Source organism: Eubalaena glacialis, chromosome 6, assembly GCF_028564815.1.
Source record: "Eubalaena glacialis isolate mEubGla1 chromosome 6, mEubGla1.1.hap2.+ XY, whole genome shotgun sequence".
Lineage (NCBI taxonomy): Eukaryota > Metazoa > Chordata > Mammalia > Artiodactyla > Balaenidae > Eubalaena > Eubalaena glacialis.
Window position 1 is genome coordinate 6410232 of NC_083721.1, and position 19976 is coordinate 6430207.

At 45.5% G+C, this 19976-nt stretch overlaps 1 protein-coding gene across 3 annotated transcripts in view; it reads left to right on the forward strand.

Moving 5' to 3' along the window:
• The window catches only part of LOC133093845 (uncharacterized), a 59240-nt gene that overhangs the window by 31666 nt on the left and 7598 nt on the right, over positions 1-19976 (forward strand). The gene's annotated exons all lie outside the window — the stretch shown is intronic.

The following is a 19976-nucleotide window of genomic DNA, read 5'->3' on the forward strand; positions in this document are numbered from 1 at the left end:
CGGGGCTTAGTTTCCAGGGCTGGCGGCCTCAGGCTTTCAATCCTGGACCTGGCTCACTTCTAGGGAAGGGAGATGAGAACCTGGTGAAGCCCCACGTGGAGAGGGCGGCTTGTGGGACCCACATCTCTGCCTGCCCCAGAGCACAGCCCTCGGGACAGGCTTGTGCTCGCAGCCCAGCTTTGTCATGCCAAGCTGTGGGACCTGGAGCAATTTCGTAATCTCTCTCTGCTTCCTTGAACCCCCATAATGTGGTTATGACAAGGGGTGATCGCGTGTGACCCTCAGCTCCCATGCCCAGTAAATGCTCGCTATCAATGCTGGGGTCTTATTGAAGCTGTGACTCTGCCTGAGAATTTTTCTTTTTTTAAAGGATAATTTCAATTTATTTAAGTTTTGACCTGAAATTTAGGGAAATAGAGTATGTCAGTTATCTGCTGCTGTATAACAAACTACCACCAAATAACAACCATTTTATTTGCTTATGATTTTGTAGGTCAGCAATTGGGCTGGGGTCATTGGGCAGTTCTGCTCTTCTTGCTGGGTCACTATCGACGCTGTGATCTCCTGGTGCGTAAGCTGGGGCTGCTTGGGCTACGGAGCCTCCATTGAGATGGCTTGTCTCTGCTCCCTGTGTTCTTATCCTCCAAGAGGTAGCTTGGGCTTCTTCACATGACAATCTCAGAGATGTGATATATACCACAAGTTCTTTTTAAGCTTTCTCTTGTGTTACGTTTGCTAACATCCCATTGGCCAAAGCAAATCATATGGCCCAACCAGGAGTTAAATAGGAGAGGGGGCCTAAGCGTGGATTTAAACATTGGGAGGTGTAATTCGTTGATTCCATTACTTTAACAACCCACCACAATTTACTTTGACAGAATATACTAATCAGTTTCTGGTGGATCATCCGGCTGGTCACCAAAATCAGTAGCATCGAAGGACTTATCCCTCAAACATGTTAAAGTTCACATCTCTTGTTCCTGTTCTTGTTCATAATCTGCTTCCATCTACCTTTCTGGAGGTCAAAAGTCTAAAATCAACGTATGGGCTGGGCTGCATTTCTTCTGGAGGCTTCAAGGGGAGAATCCCTTTTCTTCCCTTTGTCAGCTTCCAGATGTGCCTTCAGTTCTTGGCTCACTGCCCCTTACCTCACTCTGACCTCTTGCTGCTTTGCCTTGGAGGGCACAGTTTGGTCATCAAAGATCACGTAAGGGAAATGCCATTCTTTATCTGTGGTCTGGAAAGACTTGAAAGGGCTGCAGTCGATCACGTCCAGCAACCCCGCTCTTTCCTCCTTCTCCCAGGCACTGCAGCTTTCTTCTCTGGATGCCTTTCCAATGCCTGAGGCTCTTCTCTGAAATGCTTTCCCAGTTCTTGATTCCCAAACTCAGATGCCTCCCAGAGCAGGACACCTGCCTGGGCGGGTGCAGGAAGGGGAGACACCGGGTGTGTGAAGCCAGACTCTTCCAGGGAGAAGCAGGTCCCCTCTGGTTAACAGTTATATTAATATTATTAATAAGCGGTGAGGCTGGGACTTGAACCCAGGTCTGTGGACGCCCAAACCCTTGCCACTTTGTCAACAGGAGCATGTGTGGGGGCTTGTGTGAAGTCCCTCGGAGCCAGGTTGACCGTGAGGCATGGTTTTCAGGGGGTGGTGCTGCTTTCCTGTCTTTATAAAGGACCCAAAGCTCACCCACAGGCCTCAGGACAAATGCCCTGTTGACCTGGAACCGTCCTAAGGGTGTGTGCATGTAAATCTAGAGCTCTTCGTGCAGCAAGAGTGACATAGATCTCTTGCCTTTCGTGATGAGGATTTTACTGTCATCAGATCTTTACTGAGCACCTAGGCAATGACTTTCTTGGGTGCTGAACAGTTCGAGGGAAGGAAAAAAAAAACCAATATATGAATATCGGGCCTGCTCTCACAGACTGGTATTTTCAGTGGGGAAATAAAACAGAAGTCCAAGAGCCACAGAAGTGCCAAATGCTGAGGGCAACTGAGTCTCCATGAGTGGAGAGTGGACAGGTCAGTGAGGGCTGGAAAGGGCCGGAGAAGATTCGTGGATGAGGAGAGCTTGAGCGGGGCTTCAGAGCACAAGGGCCAGGTGGGTGCGGGATGGGAGGGGTGGTGGCAAAGGCTGGGAGGCTCCATGTGTCACGTGATTCCCAGGGGATGAGCAGAATTGCAGCGGGAATGCAAAGTCCAAGTCAATTCAATGGGGACCACATAGGGTTCCCTATTTTGTTCAGAGCTATCCCTAGAACTGGCCCTGAGGGTGCATTTGGGAGCTGGGGATATTTGTTCTATTCTTCAAACAAGTAGAGAAAGCACATTCCACACTGGACTTTGCACTCCTGGGACTCTGGAAATGCATAAGGCTCTGGTCAGGTTTTAGGGCCAATTTGGTGCAAGACAGACCCAACCAGAACCTTCGAGAGGTTGCCACAGCAGTAGGCAGGCGGCTCTCTCCCCTCACAGCAGTGTCTCTCCTGCAGACACAGCTGCTCTGGGAGCTGGGAGGCGCAGACAGTCCCCTCTGGAGCAGCCAAGACTGGGACACGTCCATGCCCTTGGGAGCTCACAGTCTCCCCTGAGATTCTCACACTTCCGCTGCATCAGAATCACCTGGAGGGTGGGGCCCCACCCCCAGAGTTTCTGATTCAGCCGGTCTGGGGCGGGGCCTGAGAACCTGCATGTCTAACAAGTTCCCAGGGGATGCTGATGCTGCTTGTCTGGGGACCACACTTTGAGAACCACACGCCTAAGATGGGGTCCCAAACTTTGGATGCCTGAGAGTCATCTGGACCTAGTTTCTGGAGATTTTGACTTCAGTAAGTCTGTCATGTATTGGGGTAGATGCATGCATTTTGACAATGTCCCTGGGGATTCTGATATTTGTGAGCCACCGGCATATGGACGGGGGTGCTTGTTGCTGCAGCTCCCCAGGTCCTGCCACTGGAGAGCTGGATTCTGGAGCTCTGGGGCAGGGTCCAAACCTGCATTTTTTTTTTTAAAATTTATTTAAATTTATTTTTATATATTTTTAACATCTTTATCGGAGTATAATTGCTTTACAATGGTGTGTTAGTTTCTGCTGTATAACAAAGTGAATCAGCTATACATATACATACATCCCCATATCTCCTCCCTCTTGCGTCTCCCTCCCACCCTCCCTATGCCACCCCTCTAGGTGGTCACAAAGCACCAAGCTGATCTCCCTGCGCTATGCGGCTGCTTCCCACTAGCTATCTATTTTACATTTTAACCCATTCTTTTTTTTTTTTTTTTGTCTTACTGGAGAGTCTTTTCTTATTTTTTATTTATTTTTATTTTTTTAACATCTTTATTGGAGTATAATTGCTTTACAATGGTGTGTTAGTTTCTGCTGTATAACAAGGTGAATCAGCTATACATATACATATATCCCCATATCTCCTCCTTCTTGTGTCTCCCTCCCACCCTCCCTATCCCACCCCTCTAGGTGGTCACAAAGCACCACGCTGATCTCCCTGTGCTATGTGGCTGCTTCCCACTAGCTATCTGTTTTACATTTTAACCCATTCTTTTTTTTTTTTTTGTCTTACTGGAGAGTCGTTTCTTATTTTTTATTTATTTATTTATTTTTAACATCTTTATTGGAGTATAATTGCTTTACAGTGGTGTGTTAGTTTCTGCTGTATAACAAAGTGAATCAGCTATACATATACATATATCCCCATATCTCCTCCCTCTTGCATCTCCCTCCCACCCTCCCTACCCCACCCCTCTAGGTCAAACCTGCATCTTTAATAAGCATGCGTGTGACTCTTACAAAGGGCCAGATGACACTGGCCAGGTGGAGGAGAAAGAGTGGGAGTGGGAGCTCCTACTTCACCAGGGAGGAAGCATCTGTTGTCCCTTTGTCAAGCCTTGGTTGTCTCCCACCTCCCACTGCCAGCCCCCCTCCCCCCCCCACCCAGCGGCAGCAGTGCAGCCACTAGTGTGGGTCCAGGAAGTGCCCATTGTCCATCCTGTTATGCTTGGCACTTAGTAAGCTGCCCACACCCTTTGGTATTCTCAACTGTGGAAATGCCCAGCAGCTGTGAGGAAAATTTCGACCTGGCTCAAGCTCATCAGGGCTGGGTCCTGGACCTCCCAGCGTTCCCTGCCCCCCAACTTCAGTTGCTGTTGACTGTTTCCTCGCTAAGAGGCTCAGCGAGCCCGTTTGCAGCATTTTGAATCCTTACCTCCGATCTGCAGGAAAACAGAGATGCTGTCCAATGGCTGATGATATGCAGATGCTCATGCACATATGTGCTCCTGGCTTCTCTCTCATCTTTCCTGTGCAAGGCTTATGCAACCTGCCGGATTGAGTCACCTCCCCACCCCCCGTGCCCCACCCCAGCACTCAGGAGATTGAAGGATGCTAAACGTGGGTGCTTGCAAAACTGTGCAGTTTAAACAGGATCTGGTTTCCTAAGCAAAATGTTCCAGCTCCACCCCATGCAATCCTGTGACTAGTACTCCAGGGAGATTCCTCCAAGGAAGTCCCGGAGACTGAAGGGAGATTTAAGAGGTCAGAGGGCAGGGTAAGAGGGCAAAGGGCAGTTTTGCTGCTGCCAGACTCTATTTTGGGGCAATCACGACTGTAGATCACAGAGGAAGGGTAATCCAGACTCATGCAGAAAGCTGACGCCTGTGTGCGCGCGCTCTCTCTGCCCTCTGCAGAACCAACGTGGGGGGGGGTGGGTAGAAGGAGAGCTCAGGACAGGGAACAGGCGCCAACCTGTCTCCCCCATACCCGAGTGGAGTCCCTCAGTTTCTACATCCGTAAAACGAGAGGAAATTGTCTCTCCGACTCCTTGAAGAGCGCTGTCTGAGAGGATGCGCTGTACTTGAGGCTGCCTCCTGGGAGGGTTACCATCACTAGGCTGCCAGCTGGGCCCTCCCCAGTGACAGCGGCTGGGAGCAGGCACCCCTCCCCCGACCCTTCCATCTGGAGAAGCCCGAGGAGTCTAAGGACAGCAGTGGGTCAGGAAATCAAAATGCTTTCTGACCTTTTATGTGTACTTCTACGAATATCCTGGAGGAAGTGGGTGACTGGCGGGGTCCTCCCCTCATTATTATTTTCATCGATTCTATTTGTCATTGCCTGGCTTTCATGGCATCCTCAAGGGCACCCGAACGGAAGACGGGGAGACAGCACCATGCTTTGAGAAACCAAGGGACTCCCAGGCTAATAAACAAGGGCATACTTGTCCTAACGGACCTTGTCACGTGGCGTCGCATCCACCTAAGTTCAGGCGGAGGGGCGGGCAAAGGCAGGTGGGCTGGGAGGCCGGGCTGCAGGGCGGCCGCACAGAGCGCATGCGCGGCACAGGCAGGCGTGAAGGAGGCCCCGGCGGAGGGCGGCCAGCGCCAGGTCCAGGGCTTAGGTCCACGCAGGCCGAGGCGTGAGGCTTCGCTCCACCAGTGGCACATGGATTGAGTGATGCTGGGCAAGACACAAATGTATTTCTTTGTTTCCATGTCTTTATTTAAAAAATGGCAAAATCTCCAACCTGCCAGCCTTGCAGTTACAGGGCTCTAGTGCCATGGCTCGCATACTGTCTGTAAACTGTTAGGTGAGAATGAAACATTTTATACCAGCCATCTCCGCTCTGCAGAAGAGCTTTGAGGCAGTTTAGTTACACTAAAGTGTGAATGTGGCGAAGATTTTGATGGATGCCCCAGGAGCAGCCATTTCCCGCCGCCTTCCCTGGAGTCTGAGCTGCTCAGTTGCTCACCTGGAGGAGGGGCAGCCTCGCTTCGGGGTCTCCTGGGTGTACTCCCAGCTATTGTGAGCTGGGTTCTCATTAGGACAGGGGTTCTTCCCTCTCCGGGTGCCATGACATCTTTGACGAAGCCTGTGGACCCTTTGTTAGGATAATGTTTTTAAATGCATAAAATAAATAAAATAATAACACACTCTGGATTGCAAAAGAAATCAATTAGTATATCGATACAATTATCAAATTTAAAAAATTGTATACCTAGAAACAAATGACAGTGGAGACACGATGACCCAAAACCTATGGGACGCAGCAAAAGCAGTGCTAAGAGGGAAGTTTATAGCAATACAAGCCTACCTCAAGAAACAGGAAACATCTCGAATAAACAACCTAACCTTGCACCTGAAGCAATTAGAGAAAGAAGAACAAAAAAACCCCAAAGCCAGCAGAAGGAAAGAAATCATAAAGATCAGATCAGAAATAAATGAAAAAGAAATGAAGGAAACAATAGCAAAAATCAATGAAAGTAAAAGCTGGTTCTTTGAGAAGATAAACAAAATTGATAAACCATTAGCCAGACTCATCAAGAGAAAAAGGGAGAAGACTCAAATCAATAGAATTAGAAATGAAAAAGGAGAAGTAACCACTGACACTGCAGAAATACAAACGATCATGAGAGATTACTACAAGCAACTCTATGCCAATAAAATGGACAACCTGGAAGAAATGGACAGATTCTTAGAAATGCACAACCTGATGAGACTGAACTAGGAAGAAATAGAAAATATGAACAGACCAATCACAAGCACTGAAATTGAAACTGTGATTAAAAATCTTCCAACAAACAGAAGCCCAGGACCAGATGGCTTCACAGGCGAATTCTATCAATCATTTAGAGAAGAGCTAGCACCTATCCTTCTCAAACTCTTCCAAAATATTGCAGAGGGAGGAACACTCCCCAACTCATTCTACGAGGCCACCATCACCCTGATACCAAAACCAGACAAAGATGTCACAAAGAAAGAAAACTACAGGCCAATATCACTGATGAACATAGATGCAAAAATCCTCAACAAAATACTAGCAAACAGAATCCAACAGCACATTAAAAGGATCATATACCATGATCAAGTGGGGTTTATCCCAGGAATGCAAGGATTCTTCAATATATGCAAATCAATCAACGTGATACACCATATTAACAAATTGAAGGAGAAAAACCATATGATCATCTCAATAGATGCAGAGAAAGCTTTCGACAAAATTCAACACCCATTTATGATAAAAGCCCTGCAGAAAGTAGGCATAGAGGGAACTTTCCTCAACATAATAAAGGCCGTATATGACAAACCCACAGCCAACATTGTCCTCAATGGTGAAAAACTGAAACCATTTCCACTAAGGTCAGGAACAAGACAAGGTTGCCCACTCTCACCACTATTATTCAACATAGTTTTGGAAGTGTTAGCCACAGCAATCAGAGAAGAAAAAGAAATAAAAGGAATCCAAATCGGAAAAGAAGAAGTAAATCTGTCACTGTTTGCAGATGACATGATACTATACATAGAGAATCCTAAAGATGCTACCAGAAAACTACTAGAGCTAATCAATGAATTTGGTAAAGTAGCAGGATACAAAATTAATGCACAGAAATCTCTTGCATTTCTATACACTAATGACGAAAAATCTGAAAGTGAAATTAAGAAAACACTCCCGTTTACCATTGCAACAAAAAGAATAAAATATCTAGGAATAAACCTACCTAAGGAGACAAAAGACCTGTAGGCAGAAAATTATAAGACACTGATGAAAGAAATTAAAGATGATACAAACAGATGGAGAGATATACCATGTTCTTGGATTGGAAGAATCAACATTGTGAAAATGACTGTACTACCCAAAGCAATCTACAGATTCAATGCAATCCCTATCAAACTACCACTGGCATTTTTCACAGAACTAGAACAAAAAATCTCACAATTTGTATGGAAACACAAAAGACCCTGAATAGCCAAAGCAATCTTGAGAACGAAAAATGGAGCTGGAGGAATCAGGCTCCCTGACTTCAGACTATATTACAAAGCTACAGTAATCAAGACAGTTTGGTACTGGCACAAAAACAGAAATATAGATCAATGGAACAGGATAGAAAGCTCAGAGATAAACCCACGCACATATGGTCACCTTATCTTTGATAAAGGAGGCAAGCATATACAATGGAGAAAAGACAGCCTCTTCAATAAGTGGTGCTGGGAAAATTGGACAGCTACATGTAAAAGTATGAAATTAGAACACTCCCTGACACCATACACAAAAATAAACTCAAAATGGATTGAAGACCTAAGTGTAAGGCCAGACACTATCAAACTCTTAGAGGAAAACATAGGCACTCTATGACATAAATCACAGCAAGATTCTTTTTGACCCAGCTCCTAGAGAAATGGAAATAAAAACACAAATAAACAAATGGGACCTAATGAAACTTAAAAGCTTTTGCACAGCAAAGGAAACCATAAACAAGACCAAAAGACAACCCTCAGAATGGGAGAAAATATTTGCAAATGAAGCAACTGACAAAGGATTAATCTCCAAGATTTACAAGCAGCTCATGCAGCGCAATAACAAAAAAATGAACAACCCAATCCAAAAATGGGCAGAAGACCTAAAAGACATTTCTCCAAAGAAGATATACAGATTGCCAACAGACACATGAAAGCATGCTCAACATCATTAATCATTAGAGAAATGCAAATCAAAACTACAATGAGATATCATCTCACACTGGTCAGATTGGCCATCATCAAAAAATCTAGAAACAATAAATGCTGGAGAGGGTGTGGAGGAAAGGGAACACTCTTGCACTGTTGGTGGGAATGTAAATTGATACAGCCACTATGGAGAACAGTATGGAGGTTCCTTAAAAAACTACAAATAGAACTACCATACGACCCAGCAATCCCACTACTGGGCATATACCCTGAGAAAACCATAATTCAAAAAGAGTCATGTACCAAAATGTTCATTGCAGCTCTATTTACAATAGCCAGGACGTGGAAGCAACCTAAGTGTCCATCATCGGATGAACGGATAAAGAAGATGTGGCACATATATACAATGGAATATTACTCAGCCATAAAAAGAAATGAAATGGAGGTATTTGTAATGAGGTGGATGGAGTTAGAGTCTGTCATACAGAGTGAAGTAAGTCAGAAAGAGAAAAAGAAATACAGTATGCTAACACATATATATGGAATCTAAGGAAAAAAAAAAAAGGCCATGAAGAACCTAGTGGCAAGATGGGAATAAAGACACAGACCTACTAGAGAATGGACTTGAGGATATGGGGAGGGGGAGGGGTGAGATGTGACAGGGTGAGAGAGTGTCATGGACATATATACACTACCAAATGTACAATAGATAGCTAGTGGGAAGCAGCCGCATAGCACAGGGAGATCAGCTCGGTGCTTTGTGACCACCTAGAGGGGTGGGATGGGGAGGGTGGGAGGCAGGGAGATGCAAGAGGGAAGAGATATGGGAACATATGTATATGTATAACTGATTCACTTTGTTATAAAGCAGAAACTAACACACCATTGTAAAGCAATTATACTTCAATAAAGATGTTTAAAAAAAAATTGTGCTCTTATTTTTACTGTATTTTGTAATAAGACCTACCAGCAGTTTTGATAACCGGTCATATGAAAGTAGTGGTGGGCAATCAGTGCTATTCTGAGATTTCTGGAACACGTGTAATGTTCCATCAAAGTATCTGTGATTTCAAATCCATGACCAAGTACCAGATTCTGTCCGTGCTGTTTGTTGTGTCCATTTGTAATGGAAGAAAATGCTGATTTTCAGTTGGAGATTAGTGAAAATATAAATGTCATTATTTCCCTATGCAATTTCAAAGACCCCCTAAGTTCTGCCCATAGACACTCCTGATTAGGACCCCTGGAATTAGAGCTTACTTACTAGGATTGTCTCCTGGCTTCCTGCAACCATGTTGGGCATTTCTTTCCCTCCCTCCCTTCCTTCCCCACTATTTTTCCCAGCCTGATACAAAATAGCCCTTAATACATATTTCTGGAAGGAACGAATTCCTTCGATTATAGGCATGAGGGCAGCTTGTGTCGTGAGTCCAGTGCTGTGTCAGGTGTTGATAAAGAAGAGCTCTACCATGGTCCCCGCCCTCCACGTGGAGCTCTGCAGCTGGGGCGTGGTCCCAGCTGGCCAGGGTTGGAGGCAGCAGAGAAGGAACCCTGCCATAGAGCTCTGGGCTCCGGGTCAGAATCCCAACTCCATCCTCACCACTGGTGTGACCCAGACACCTCTGTTTTTTAAAAAATTGAGATATAATTGACAGATTGTGTAAGTTTCAGTTGTACAACAGATTGATTTGATACATTTATATTGCAGTTTGATTTCCACTGTAGCATTAGCTGACACTTCCACCACATCCCATAATTATCATTTCTTCTAGTCCCATCACCGCCTGATGTCTCAATTCCATACCTGTTAAGAGGAGAGGAGATCAGGGGCTGATCCATGGGTGGCCCAGGTCAAATGAGCTGATATCTCAGGAGTGCTTAGAACGTTGGGTACATGGTCAGGGTGACCAGTTTTTTTGATGTTCCTGGGGTTTCCTGAAGGGACTGAAGTTCTCTGGAAACCGGGCTTCCAGTGTTAGAACTTCTATAGTCCCAGGCAAATGGGGATGAGTTGGTCACCCCATTGGGTGCTCAGCAAGCATTAGCTACTGTCACCCTGTGGGGTGGCATTGCCAGGGCACGAGCAGGAGGGAAGGAAAGGCAGGCGATAGTGGAGGGTGGGAGACTGCAAGCCTGACCTTCAAGGGGAGGGAGTCCTGTGGGATTTTGATTTTCTTCGCAACTCACTTAAAAGGAGGCCCACCCTTTGTGACCTGATTTCAAACTGAGTGCCTCAAAAGAAGGAAGACGTAAAGCCCAAACTTCAGAACCCCAGCACGATGAATGGACAGGTTGAGAGGGAGCCCTGGGCACCACCTGCATGGGCCCTGCTTTACCATGGACTTCCCAGGCTGGTGACACCTGCCTGGGGTTCTCAGACTTACATATTTTGCTGTAACAACAGACTGATGGGTGACTAGAAAATTTTTTCAAACCCACAGGTTTTGGTATCTCTACGTGAGTGTTGTAAAATCAGGATTCTATTCTTCGCGCTGATATTTTAGTGGATTTGCTGCAGTTTATACGCCCACCGCCCCCTGCCAGGTGCTGTTAGCTGGTGCTGAAAGCTAGAAAAGTCAATATTCTAATCTGTGCTTCCTGAGCGTACGAACACTGGGTTTATGAAAATGCAGGTCTTTCTTGGGTACAAGCTTGGCTTATACTTCATGCGAATGGGACTGGGAAAGACGCAAAGCGGCACTGGCTAGTAACGATTAGAGCTCTTTTCCACATTTTTCAATTGACCGTGGAATTTCATTGTTGCCTTTAGAATTAATTTCACGAACCCGTCTCTTCAGGAAGTAAATGAACGTCTCACGGCTCTCCATGCATAAAATACTTGTTGATTGGCTGTACCATCTGCTTCTGTTGCCCTGACCACCTTCCCCAGACAGCACGGTGGGGTCATGAAATTGAACCACAGGTGTTTCCCCTCACTGGCTCCCAGAGGTCCTGAAGGATGCATTAGACACAGGCTTCCAATCCTTCCCAAGTGTAACTGAGAAAAGTTTAGCAAAATACGTGTATACATACATACACATATACGTGTGTGTGTGTGTGTGTATGTGTGTGTGTATAATTGGGGAGGTTTCTGCAAATTAAAGTACACACACATGCTGACATTTTTGGTTCTAGGCCATGTGAGTATACCTGTATCCATGTATGTATCCATGTATGTACATGCATGTATACACATGTATGTACGTGTATACACATGTGCATGTTGCTGAAACAGTGTAACACAACACACCCTACATATGCTATGCATTCTTACATATTCTATTCTATTCCAGTCTTGTTTCATTTTTATCAATTGCTGGCTGTGATATCTCAATTGATTTCATGACTGACTGGTGGGTTGAGCCCCCGTACAGATGGCTGCTGGGGAACAGATCTTACAGGCGTGGGCAGGATGCATTGAGGCTTGTGATGCAGCCAAGGAATTCCTGGGCTGGGGTGGGGTAGGCCTGCTTCTTGTGGCTTCAGCATTGGGGCACCTCCCCTTGTCTCCTGGCCTTGACCTCTGTCTGCCTCTGTTTCCATCAGACTTATTATTTTTGTTTTAACCTCAGGCTGTCAGCCTAATCCCTCACCCCACGGCTGCTTGGTTTCCATGGGGTGCCCTCCGCCCAGGCCTGCACTGGATTCTCTTTAGCCTCTCGTGAGCGGCCAGGTGGGAAAGGCCTCTGACTGTTAGCGCCTAGCCTCGCAGCCACTGCAGATGGTGTGGCTCATCCAGGCAACTCTGTGAAGCTGCTCGATTGTCACCCAGGCCTCCAGCTGCTAACTCGCCCTGGGTCCAGGTCCTGCAGCAAGTAGGGGAAAGGGCAGCTCCTCCAGCCCAGACCTGCCTGGCCCCCAGGCCTGTGGTTTTCATCTCTGTTCCATCCAGACTCTCTTTGCCTTTTTTGGAAATCACGGTTTAAGGGAAGAGCTCCGACAGTGTCCTTGGAGGGAGGATGTGCTCTTCTTCGTGGGAAACAGCACCTTAGAATTTGATTGTCAACTTTGCCCGAGTTAAGGAACTTCCCAGCAAGTCATCGGATGTGAAATTGATTTTGCTTTTAAAAACATCGGGGGAGATAAAAGCTGTTGTCAGTGTTCCTTTGTTCGCCTGCTATTTCCTTGTTTCCTTGCCTGTTCTCTTTGTACCTGTATGTGGCGGGGGTGCCTGTTGATATTTGACTGGTGGGAGGCAAGTGTGGAATCATGCTGTGGAGGTTTATGTGTTTCTGAGGAAGCAAAGCACTGTCCACCAATGGGGTAGGCTGCTCTGTGCAGGTCATGAGCTCCCCGCTACTGGAAGTAACCAAATTGCCCAGGAAGACCTCCTGGAATGCATGATTTGGAATACTCAAGATGTAGCATGGAGCCTATATACAGTCGGCGCTCAATAAATGCTTGTTGGATGAATGAGTTTCTGAGCTTGGGCGCCCCTTCCTGCCCTGAGCAATCTCAGACAGGGTGAATGTTAGAAAAGACATTGAGGGATTTGTCAATGAAGTCATCGGCCTTTCATCTTCAAAACCAGCCCAGCCAGAGGGTGGCCACATTTCCTCAAACTCACTCAGCTGCTCACGTCGGGGACACATCACAGGACTTCAGATGTTTCATAATCAAGAAGTTCTTAAGGTGCTGTCTCGAGACCCTTTTGCCACAAGTGAAGTTCACTTCCCTTGGCATCCTCCCTGGCAGTGGAGATGTAATTGCGCCTGTACCCATATGTGTATATGTATATGCATTCTGTCCTATCCTGTCCTGTCCTGTCCCGTCCATCCTTGGAGGATGCAGCACGTGGAAGGAGGTCACATCCTTTAGTGCTCGTCCTGGAGCTGAGGTTGGCACACTCCAGCACGAGGACCACATCTGGCCTGCTGCCTATTTTTGTGAATGAAGTTTTATTGGAGCACCAAGAATATTTTACGTATTGTCTGTGGTTGCTTCATGCTACAAAGGCAGAGCTGAGTAGTTGCAACAGAGACCACAAGGCTCATGAAGCCTAAACTATTTACTTATCTGGCCCTTAGAGGAAAAGTTTGCTGACCCTTGATCTACAGCAAAAAGATTCAAGATAAATGTTGAAAATATGAGCAGATATTACACAGAATACACTGAAATGTAAGGTCTCAGCAAGGTCTGCTGTGAAATCAAAATGATGGGGATGCAGAGCAATTTCATCCTTAGGTATAGACCCCAAAGAATTGAAAACAAGGACTCCACAAATAGTCGTACATGAACAATCATGGTGGCATTATTCACAATAGCCAAAAGGTGGAAATAACCCAAATGTCCATCAACGGACGAAATGTAACATATCCATGCAATAGAATATTATTCAGTCATAGCAAAGAATGAAGTACTGACACATGCTACAACATGGACGAACCTTGAAAATATTATGCTAAATGGAAGAAGTCAGGTATAGAAGGTCATGTATTATATAATTCCATTTATATGAAATGTCCAGAATAGATAAATCCAAAGAGACAGAAATAATTAGTGCTTTCCAGGGGCTGGGTGGGAGGGGAAGAGGGAAGGACTACTTAACGGGTGTGGGGTTTTATTTTTGGGCTGATGAAAATGCTCTGGAACTAGATAGAAGTGATGATTGTATAACATTGCGAATGTACTAAGTGCCACTGAATTGTTCACTTTCAAATGGTAAATTTTATATTGTGTGAATTTCACCTCAACTGAAAACAATGACAGGGATGCTAAACAGTACGATGTATCCCAGAGGGGCACCTGCAGCCTCAGAGTCCTCGGCACGCCAGCCTCCCCGCGTCTGCAATGCATTTGTGCTGGTGCGTCTATGGTAACCCCAAGTCCCTTTCAATGCAACACCATATACATGGTTTCCTCCAGGTGGAGTTCTATTAGGTAGGCAACCAGAGTCTCATTATCCCTCTTCAGAATTTCTCCATCATGTAGATCCCATCAATTACCAACTAGTTTCCCCATTCCAACCTTCATGATCCTTAAAGTTTCCTTGCTTAGATAGAAGCCTATTTTCCGCAATTCATCCATGTTAGATGTATGTACATTTCTGGGAGGTGTAGGCGGGCAGGGAAGGCAGAGAATGGGGTGGAAATACATTAACACAGACAGTCTTGGGTCTTGTTGCAGGGTTCTGTAAGGGACAGGATGGGGATGGCACTGGGAATGGGAGAGACTGAGAACTATGGTCAGAGAGAAGGTCCCCGTGGACAGTTAGCATGAAGACAAGGGAGGGGTAATTTGTTGAAGGGATGCTTGCTGAGTTGTGCAGTTTTTAGGCACCATAACACAATGGCTACATGCGTGGAGTCCCTGGGGTTGGGTAGTGCACAACCTGAGCGACCGTACGTGGTGGTCTTGGGAGAAAAACAATTCACCAGACTGATTAGCTTTAACTTTGATGTTCAAATTACAGACTCATCTGAGATCATTATCTCATCTAACAACCTTATTTGAGAACTGAAGAAACCAGGATCCTAAGAGGTTAAGTGCCTTATCCAAGGTCACATAGCAGAGACTTTGAGTCGTAATTCTGTCTTTCTTTTCTGATGCCCTTCATATGATGTAATCACTGAAGAGGTTGGTGTAGAAATGGAATGAATTGGAAAACCAACTTTCATAATTTCTGCCCCCGAACTTTGCCCTTGACAAGACACTAAGGTACACTAACATTCAGCAGAAAACACTTGAATTTCATCTTTTGGTTTTCTTTGTTGGAGAGAGAGCCAAGCAAAAAGACAGGCATAAGAGAAGGGGTTAGTAATGGGGAAAGGACAAGGAAAAGGATGTGTCAGAAATTTAAAGAGAAAGGCTGGGAGAAAGAGAGGAAAACAGAAAGCTGTGTGTGGAAGGAAGGGAAAGCAGAGATTGGAAAACCATCATAGCTGTTGGTAGAGACTTGGTTCCATGTAACACAGCTTGGGAATCAACACTGGTGGGAAGACAAATAGCCCAAATCTGCAGGTTCAGGGGGCTTTAGGAGAATCTCCACCCAGCCTCCAAGTTGCTACCAGCAACAACTGTGCTTTAAAAGCTGCAACCTGGCAGTTGTTAGTCATGAAAGCATTTAATGTAGCCTGCTTCCTTGTCTTTACACTTGTCTTCAGGACCTGTTATGTAATTTGTGGGCCCCGTGCAAAAGAAAAATGCAGGGATTCTTGCTCAAAAATTAAGAACTTCAGTATGGCAACAGCTGTGTGGGCCCTTCTGAGCGCGGGGCCCTGTGTGACTGGCCCTCTCTGTTCTGAACAGGCTAGGGTGATTATTCTCATTTCAGGTGGAATAACTTGGTCACAGAGATGGGCTCTATATTTTGAACTACAACATAGGTATTAGATAAATGGCAACAGGGGATTCCTTGGCTGTCCAGTGGTTAAGACTCTGTGCGTCCACTGCAGGGGGCACTGGTTCAATCCCTGGTTGGGGACCTAAGATCCCACAAGCCATGTGGCATGGCCAAAAAAAAAAAAGATAAAGGGCAGCAACAGAAATGTGTCACCTACATGGAAAATGCCAGAGTTGAGCTGTCTACTAGAGCACTTAATTTTCTGCCATTCATCGTGTGAGCATCAGTGACCTGATGCCAAACAGTGAGCCTTGTCTTCTGGCCCAGCTTTGTGGAAATTCTCCCAGTTCGTCTTGTGGCACCAAATACATGTCTTTTCCAGGGAGTCGGAAGTATTCCAAAGATGCTCCCTATCCAGGGTTGCCAGATAAAATACAGGATGCTCAGTTGAAGTTGAATTTCAGAAAAACAACCAATAATTTTTTTAGCATAAGTATATCCCAAATATTGCATGGGACATACTTATACTAAAAAATTATTGACTATTTGTCTGAAATTCAAATTGAACTGGGTATCCTGTGCTTTTATTTATGAAATTGATAACTCTATATCTAATGCATTCTTAGGACACCTGGGGCTATTTATGGGAGCTGCCAAATCACTGATGTGGGTCTGACGCCCAAGCTGGGCTGACAAGTCTGAGTGATGGAAAATAAACCAATAATGGGAACTGTTGGAATTCTGGTCTGTGTTAGTTTCCTAGGGCTTTTGTAACAAAGTACCATAAACCTGGTGGCTTAGAACAACAGATGTTTATTCTTTTACAGTTCTGGAGGGTAGAAGTCTGAGATCAAGGTGTCGGTGGGACTGTGCTTCCTCTGACGGTGCTGGGTAAGGATCCATGCAGGCGTCTCTCCCAGTTTCTGGGGCCACAGATAGATGGTCCTTGGCTTGTGGCAGCATAACTCCAGTTTTGTCACGTTATTCTCCTTCATCTCTTCACAGCTCTCCCTCTGTGTGTGTCTGTGTCCAAATTTCCCCTTTTTATAAGGATGCCAGTCATATTGGATTAGGGCCCACCCTCACGACCTCATTTTAACTTGATTACCTCTGTGAAGACCCGATCTCCTAATAAGGTCACATTCTGAGGTACCAGGATGTCTTAGTCTGTTTGGGCGGCTATAACAGAATACTATAAACTGAGTGGCCTGTAAACAACAGAAATTTATTTCTCACCATCTGGAGGCTGGGAAGTTCAAAAGCAAGGTGCCTGGCGAGGGCCGGATTCCTGGTTCACAGACCACACCTTCTTGCTGTGTCCTCACGTGGTGGAAGAGGTGAAGGAGCTCTCTGGGGTCTCTTTATAAGGTCACTAATCCCATTCAAGAGGGTTCCACCCTCATGATCTAATCATCCTCTGAAGGTCTGACCTGCTAATATCATCACCTTGGGGGTTAGGATTTCAACATATGAATTTTGGGCAGACACAGATATTCAGTCTATAGCATAGGTGTTAGAACTTCAGCATATCTCTTTTGGGAACACAGTTCGATCCATAACACGGCCCTAGGACTGTCCAGGGCCTTTCCTTTCTGAGATTTGGTTGGATGGCTTACATTCGGAGGGCTGGAGAGACCATCTGTATCTGGCCTGTGAACAATCAGTCTTAACTGATGACAGTTCACAAGGTGACAGCCACGGCCGGTCCAGAGGGGTCAAGTCACAGGAAGTCAGCTCATCAGAGGACAGGCATGGGGAGGGCCAGGGCCGTCTGTGGAGAGGAGAGCGTGTGTCTGCTCAACACTCCAGCTGTTGTGTGGACATGTGGAAGTTTTCAAGGGAACGGGCGAACATGCATGCTTACTTCTGCAAAGTAAACATCTCTGGAAACTCTTTCTTCATGGAAGCGGCCCACGCATTTTGCACAAAATGTTGCATAAGCTTTGGAAGTCATGGGTGGAAATTGTTTGCAAAATCCCTTGGAGCCTTATAACAAATGTTTGCCTCAGTCTTGAAGCCTAAAACAAACAATCCTTCTGTTTCGAAAACGTTGGTTATATATAAAATAGATAAGCAACAAGGATACACTGTATAGCACAGGGAATTATACCTATTATCTTGTAATAACCTATAATGGAGTATAATCTGCAAAGATATTGAATCACTATGCTGTACACCTGAAACTAACACAATCTTGTAAATCAACTATACGTCAATAAAAATGTCAGCTAATGAGATGTTTTGTTCATTTTCAGCTGAACCTGTAATAGGGAAGAGCCTTTGTGTTCTATTTACAAGTTAATCACTAAAGGGATATTGCCTATAAGCTTAAATTATACATAGCGGCCCACCTCTGGGAACCCTGCCTCCCAGATAATGAGCATTAAGCTACAGTACCTTTGTTTAGCTCACAGAAAACATCCTGACCAGGCCTACCTGTGAATGGCTGCAGGAAGGAAGAAAGTAACACATCCTCTCTGGAGTCTGGCCAAAACCAAGAAATGTTGGACTTTACCCCCTCCCTTTTTAGTATGAAAGGAGCCTGAATTCTAACTCAGGCGAGATGGTTCTTTGGGACACTAGCCCACCATCTGCTAGGTCTGCTGGCTTTCTGAATAAAGTCAATATTCCTTGCCCCAACAACTTGGCTCTTGATTTATTGGCCTGTTGTGCAGCGAGCAGTATAAGCTTGGGCTTGGTAACAAAAGGGACAGGAGAAGGTATCATTAGGAAAAAACAATTTGCTTGATCATGTTGGTCAAGCAAAGTATCAGCTGGGGACTCCAATCATGCTTGTTGCTTTTACCAGAGGGTGATAGCAGGTTAGTATTTTGTTGGATAGACTTAAACATCAATTTAAAGGATGAGCCTCTGATACCTGGAACTGGATATGTTCAATCAAAGGCCACCATGATAATTTTCAAAGGAAGCCTTGGCGAGGCTGAGGGATAACTTGTGGCAGATAAATATCTGGTTCCATTAGCCCTTTCCTTCTCCTTTCTAGTGAGAAGAGGTGGGATGACAAGACCATTTTGACAAGCCGAGAAATTGTGTGGATTTTCAAAAAAGAGGCAATCGGATATAAAACGGTCTTTAAGAATACTTCCAAGAATCATAGCTTTAAAGTTTGGGGAGAGCTGTAGATCAGGGCTGCCCAAGAGAAAGAGAATCTGAGCCCTTTTGTTGTCTAAAATTTTCTAGTGACCACATTCCAAAAAAGGAAAAAAGAAACAGTGAAGCTAATTTTAATCATATAGCTTATTTAACCTAGTATATCCAAAATATTATCATCGCATCATATATTCACTCTAAAAATGGAGATTTTTGCATTCTTTGTTTTATTCTAAATTAAAGTCCATTGTGTCTTTTATACCTATAGCACATTTCAACTCTCATTTCTGACCAACTACACTTCAAGTGCTCAAAGCCACAGTTGCTAGAGCTACTTAGCTATATTGGATGGTACAGCCCTGGACCTTTGCTCCTCTAAGTGTGGTCGGTATGGTCCAGATCAACTGGTGGTATCTGCATCAACTAGAATTTAGTTGTTTTTTAAAGTTAATTAATTAATTTTGGTCTCGAGGCTTGTGGGATCTTTGTTGCCCCACCAGGGATTGAACCTGCGCCCTCGGCAGTGAAAGCATGGAGTCCTAACCACTGGACTACCAGGGAATTCCCTGGCTGTTAGCTGTTTACATGCAGAACCTCAGGGCCCACCCACACTTGCTGGGTCAGCCCCTGCATTTTAGCCAGACGCGGCTCTGTGGTACATTTCACCTACGCAGGCCCTTTACCTTGAGGCAGAACCCTTCTTTGCAGAGAGATGAGACAGTGTCTCTCTCCCAGCAGCTGCTTTCCAATCCGCAGCTTCTCATCCCGGACTCTGGGCTCCCCCAACTCAGCTGCCTCTCTGTTGAAGCCCTACTGCCCTGGGCTCTCTGGGGAAGGTGACCCCTCATATCTGATGGCTGATGATGAAGGCTGGCCTGCAAACAGCAAAAGGGAAAAGAAATGTTCAATTCCCTCCTCCTCCGACGGGGGCTTCAGCCGGCTGGACTTTGGTTCAGGACATTCGGCAACAGTGAATGGACTGTTGTTTGCTGTTAGCGCCAAGGCGGAGAGGAGGCGGCCCTGGCGTGTGAAAAGCCATGTCTGTGTCCTGGGTCACGGGAAACCGGCTCTTTCATAGTATCTGGGTGAAGTCAGGGAGGTGGGTGGGTCGTCTAAGCTTTTCT